General features: G+C 37.5%; 1 pseudogene; it reads left to right on the forward strand.

Annotated features, from left to right (window-relative positions):
* Positions 1–245: 245 nt before the first annotated feature.
* On the forward strand, positions 246–375 carry LOC141422257 (small nucleolar RNA SNORA32; annotated as a pseudogene).
* Positions 376–6524: the final 6149 nt, after the last annotated feature.

The raw sequence follows: 6524 nt of genomic DNA on the forward strand, positions 1-6524 counted from the left end.
AAACCTATGTTCCAATGGCACACATGTCCACTCATCAATCTTCAGTAATTAATTAAATATTCAATAGGATATAATTGCCATAATCTGTTTGGAAAACTCCCTTTACATTGGATGAGGCAATTTTCATCCCAGAACTACATCTCCCATCATGTGGGAGGTACTTAAGATATTGGCTGCAAATCCAACCTATGCTATTATATCTTCAGGCAAACGGATGTTAAAGCCTATTAGTAACACATTTCTTGAAATTCTAACCCCAGCATTTTGAAGAAGTCTATATTTTTAAAAATTCTGCTGTGGACAGGAGCATAAAAATTTTTTCCACTTGGTTTTCTAAATGCTATCTTGTTAGCAATCAACCTTTTGGGAACAATATCGCCCAGTAGAAATAACTGCAAGCCACAGGAGTTTTCTAATAGCTACTTCATTGCTAATGAGATTTTACAACAGCCAAATACTTTGTAACAGTGTAACATTTGTATTTAATTGTATTAGTAGGGCTCTTTCTTGGCTACTGTGTAATAATCTCTTATGTTTTTGTTATGTAGGGCTGATAGGACAACTGGATTAAGCATCTTTTTTAAAGGGCTACCTTGAAGAAAAATCAGCCTTAGAGGTGACCTTGATATGCAGCAAATCAATCACAACATGTGATAAATCAAATAAAACATCAAATAAAAAAATTCAACATCAAATAAAAAAATTCAACAAATAAGTGAAGACTGAGAGTATTAGTCTTATAGCCTTCTTTAGTAATTAGGATGTAACAAAATGTGGTGTAATAATGATTTCCCAGTCACCTCTCAAGCAGCTGGAATTACAGGTGTAAACCACAACACCTGGTTAAATAATACAAACAGAAGGATTTCTCCCTTACACAACAATCCAGGGAGAGTCCATTTGTCCATGATGAGAAGGTAGCTCTGCTCTATGTGATCATTGAGGGACCAAAATGAATTAATGGATAAAGAAAATGTGTATTCATACTGCATTATTATTCAGCCTCAAAAAATAAGGAAATGCTAAACCATAGATGAACCTAGGGGATATTGTGCTAAGTGAAGTAAGCCAGGCACAGATAAATATCACATGATCTCACTTACACATGGTATCAAAAAGTTGAATTCGTTGAAGTACAGAATATAATGGTAGTTACCAGGGCCTGAAGCTGCCGTGGTGATGGGGAGATGTTAGTCAAATGAAACAAAATTTCAGTTAGGCAGGAAGAATAAGTTCAAAAGTTCAAAAGACCTATTGTACCACAGGATGGTCATAATTAATAGCAATGTATTGTATTTCTGAAGGTCGCTAAGAGAGCAGATTTTTATATTCTCACCACAAAAATGATAAATATGTGAAATAATGTGTATGCTAATTAGCTCAATTCAGCTACTCCATAATGTATACATAGTTCAAAACATGTTGTACATGATAAATATATACAATTTTAATTTGCCAACTTAAAATAATTAATTACAAAAAATATTAGAGTATCTATGTTAATTTCAGATAAAGCAGACTTCAAAGCAAAGGAAATTATCAGGGATAAAGAGGATCACTGCATAACAATAAAAGGGTAACTTGTCCAAGAAGATATGATAACCCTTGATGAGCAAATAGCAAAATACAGAGCATAAAAATACACAAGGTACAAGCTGGTTAACTGGGGTGGAAGTGTGGTAGTTTTGCAGCTCAGTGGTAGAGGACTTGTCTAGCATGCACAAGGCCCTGGGTTCAATCCCCAGCACTGCACGGAAGGGAGGAAGGGAGGAAGGAAGGAAGGGAGGGAGGAAGGGAGGAAGGGAGGAGGAAGGAAGGAAGGAAGGAAGGAAGGAAGGAAGGAAGGAAGGAAGGAAGGAAGGCCAGTATCTTCAACAAACCCCAGTATATTCAACAAAACCCAAGACAAGAAACAAAAAAAATCACTGATAAGACTTGCAAAGAGAAACAGATGAACTCACTACTACACTTGGATACTTCAACATCTCTTTATCATAAATAAGTCTGTAAAGTAGAAAATCTGTTAGGCCCAGTTAAACTCAACAACACCATCATTCACTGAATATAATTGACATCTGTAGGTTACTTTATTCAACAACAGTAGAATACACATTCCTCTCAGCTTGTACAAAACAATCACCAACACCCATGATATATGGGGTCCCCAAACATGACTTTACAAAAAATAGAGATCAAGCAATACCTGCTCCCAGACAAAAATAGAATTAAATAAAAATTAGTAGAATTAAACAAAACCAATGACAGAAAGAAGTTAGGTAAGCACTCTGTGACTTGAGTCACATCTCCAACCCTTTCCATTGTATTATTTTTGGGATAGGTTCTCTCTAACTTTGCTGGCTGGCCTTTAATTTACAATCCTCCTGCCTTCACCTCCCAAGTAGCTAGGATTGCAAGTGTGTACCACCACCCTAGCTAAATAATATACTTTTAAATAACATGTAATTCAAAGAGACAATATTAAGATAAAATTTTAAAATATTTTAAACTAGGGCTGGCAGAGTGACTCAAGTGGTAGAGTGCCTACCTGGTAAGCATGAAGCCCTGAGTTCAAAACCCAATACCAAAAAAAAATTAAACTAAGTGAAAATGAAAATACAGGCAGGCATAGTACATGGCTGTAATGACAGCACTTGAGAGGCAGCGGCAGGAACACTGAGAGTTTGAAGCCCACATAGCAAATTCAAGACAAGCTTTTTTGAGACACTGTCTCAAAAAAACACACATAACTTATGGAGCATGGTGATAGAGAATGAGTAAGTAATGTGGGGAGGGAGTGGAGAGGGAGCTAATTTGATTAAACCACAATATACATGGGCCTGAAGTATCAAGGCAAGGGCTGGTAGGGTAGCTCAAGTGGTAAAGTGACTGCCTTGCAAGTGTGAGGCCCTGAGTTCAAACCCTCATATTGCCCCCTTTCCCCAAGAAAAAACATATGCTGAAGTACCCAGGTGAAATTCCTTTTGACTATCACTATACACTTACAAAAAAATGAAGGGCAGGAGGGAAACATAGGTCTTTTCCGGGAGTAGGCACCAGTGGGAGGTTGGTGGGCACAAGGAAAGGGAGAATGAGGGTGAATATGGTGGACGCATTTTGTATTCATATTCAAAAATAGAAGTATGCGACCAGTTGAAATTGTTCCAAGGAGGAGAGGGGGAAGAGGGGAATGATAGAGGCAGTAAATCTGACTAAGTATATTGTAAGTGCATATGTAAATATCACAATGTACCCCTGTACAACTGTTATATGCTAATAAAAATTTTAATTTTAAAAAAGAAATTTCATGAAAAACAAAAACAAACAAATAACCCCCCCCCACACACACACACACAAGCAGAATGGGAGAATACTTTTGCCGGATATTCCTCTGACAGGGGATTAACATCCAGAATATATAAAGAGCTTGAAAAATTCAACTCCAATATAACAAATAATCCAAACAATAAGCATCCTTAGTCATTAGGGAATTACAAATCAAAACTACATTGAGCTTCCACCTCACCCCAGTTGGAGTCCTTATTATCAAGAAAATAGATAATAACAAATATTGGTGAGGATGTGGAGGGAAAGAAGGGCTTAATTCACTGCTGATTGGAAAGAAAATTAGTCCAGCTGTTGTGGAAATTGGTATGAAGGTTCTCCAAAAAATTAAAATTAGAATTTCTGCATGATCCAGCTATACAACTTCTGAGTATATACTTACTCAGAGATTCCTGCATACTCATTTTTATCCCAGCACTATTTACAACAGCCAAAGTATGGAATCAGGAAATATGGTATATATACATAATGGAGTACTACCCATCTATTAAAAAGAATGAAGTTTTGTTGAGTATCCCTTTTATCGATGGTACTGGGGTTTGAAATCAGGGCATCATGCTTGCTAGGCAGGTCCTCTACCATCCTCTACCACTTGAGTCACTCCACCAGTCCTTGAAATTATGTTGTTTGCTGAAAAAATAGATGGAACTGGAAATCATCATGCTAAGTGAACAAACCACTTTTTTCTCTCATTTGTGGATGTTTGGAAGCAGGGAACAAGGTCATGAAAATAGAGTGGGAATGGATAGGGAGGTGGAAGGGAAAGGGGGACTGGAAGTGATAGAGAAATGAACATAACCAAACTACATTGTAGACACCTATGGAAATGTCATAATGAAACTCCTTACTATGTACAATCAACATATACTAATATATTTTTTAAAAGTGAACAGAAGGCTGGGGGCATGGCTCAAGTGGTATAGCAACTGCCTAATAAGCCCAAGGCCCTGAACACAACCTCAGCACCAGAACAGAGAAAACATACTTAGAGGGAAATTTATAGCATTGAATGCACATATTAGGAAAAGAAATATTTAAAATTAATAATCTATCCTTTCACTTTATAAATTAAAAAGAGCAAATTAAATCCAAATAAGCAGAAGAAAATAAAATAAATATTAGAACAGATATTAATGAAATTGACAACAGGAAATAACTGAGAAAAATCAATGAAACCAAAAGCTGCTTCTTTTTTATTGTTTATTCATGTATTCATATGTGTATACATTGGGCTATCTCTCCCCTCTGACCCCCACCCTCTCCCTCTCCCCTTCCACCCTTCCAGCTTCCAGGCAGAACATGTTCTACCCTCTTCTCCAATTTTGTTGAAGAAAAGATATAAGCGATAATAAGAAAGACATAGCATTTTTGCTAGTTTGAGATAAAGACAGCTATACAGAGAGATTCCTAGCATTGCTTCCATGCACATGTGTATTGCAACCCACATTGGTTCATCTCTACCTGACCTCTTCACTATTTCCTGGTCACCTTCCCATAGTGACCTCTGTCAGTATAAAATTACTGTATTAGCTCCTCAACAGTGGACACATCAAACACTTTCAAGTTTTAGGTTTCCTTCCCTTTCCCTATGCCTCTTGTATGCATTCTCCCCTTAGCATGTGACCCATGTCCAATAACATTACTGCAATTGTTTTATGTATATAATCCACATGTAAGGGAGAACATATGATTTTTGGTCTTCTGAGCCTGGCTAACTTCACTTAAGATGATGTTCTCCAGTTCCATCCATTTACTTGCAAATGACAAGATTTCATTCTTCTTTGTGGCTGAATAAAATTCCTAAGTACCACATTTTCTTAATCCATTCCTCAGGCATCTTGGCTGTTTCCATATCTTGGCTATTGTGAACAGTGCTGCAATAAACATGGGTGTGCAGGTGCCTATGGAATAACCTGAGTTGCATTCCTTTGGGTATATCCCTAGGAGAGGGATTGCTGGATCATACGGCACATCTATGTTTAGATTTTTTTTAGAAAAAAAATCTGTTTTCCAGAGTGGTTGTACTAGCTTGCATTTCCACCAGCGGTGTATGAGGGTTCCTTTTTCCCCACATCGTCACCAACTTTTGTTGTTGGTGGTGTTTTTGATGATAGCTATTCTAACAGGAGTGAGGTAGAATATTAGTGTGGTTTTGATTTGCATTTCCTTTATGGCCAGGGATGGTGAGCATTTTTTCATGTGTTTTTCAGCCATTTGTACTTCTTCCTTTGAAAACGTTCAGTTTAGTTCGGTTGCCCACCTCTTTATTGGTTCATTGATTTTGGGGGAGCTTAGTTTTTTGAGCCCCCTATATATTCTGGTTATCAGTCCTTTGATGTGTAGCCAGTGAATATTTTCTCCCACTCGGTGGGTGGTTTAGAGACCATTTCTTTTTTTGGTCCAGAAGCTTTTTAATTTCATGTAGCCCATTTGTCCATCCTTCCTCTTAGTTGTTGGGCTACTGGAGTTCTGTTGAGGACGTCCTTACCTATACCTTTTACTTTCAGAGTATTCTCTGCTCTTTCCTGTACTAACCTCAGAATTTTGGGTCTGATATTAAGGTCCACTTTGATCCACTTTGAGTTGATACTAGTACAGGGTGATAGACATGGCTCTAGTTTTGGTTTTCTGCAGGCAGATAACCACTTTCCCCAGCAACATTTGTGAAAAGGCTGTCTATTCTCCATAGTATGTTTTTGGCGCCTTTGTCAAAAATAAGGTGGGCATAGCTGTGTGGATTCATATCCAGGTACTCTATTCTGTTCCACTGGTCTTCATATCTGTTTTTGTGCCAGAATCATGCAGTTTTTTTTTGCTATTGCTTTGTAATATAGTTTGAAGTCAAGTATTGGGATACCTCCAGCATTGCTGTTTTTGCTGAGTATTGCCTCGGCTATTTGTGGTCTCTTGTGTTTCCAAATGAACTTTTGGGTAGATTTTTCAATCTCTGTGATGAATGTCATTCGGATTTTGATGGGAATTGTGTTGAACATGTAGATTGCCTTTGGTAATATAGCCATTTTACTATGTTGATTCTACCAATCCATGAGCATGGGAGATCTTTCCATCTTCTGTAGTCTTTCTCCATCTCTTTCTTCAGAGGTTGGTAGTTCTCTATGTAGAGGTCATTCACATCCTTTGTTAAGTTTACTCCTAGGTATCTGATTTTTTTTGAGGCTATT

This window comes from Castor canadensis, chromosome 3, assembly GCF_047511655.1.
Source record: "Castor canadensis chromosome 3, mCasCan1.hap1v2, whole genome shotgun sequence".
Lineage (NCBI taxonomy): Eukaryota > Metazoa > Chordata > Mammalia > Rodentia > Castoridae > Castor > Castor canadensis.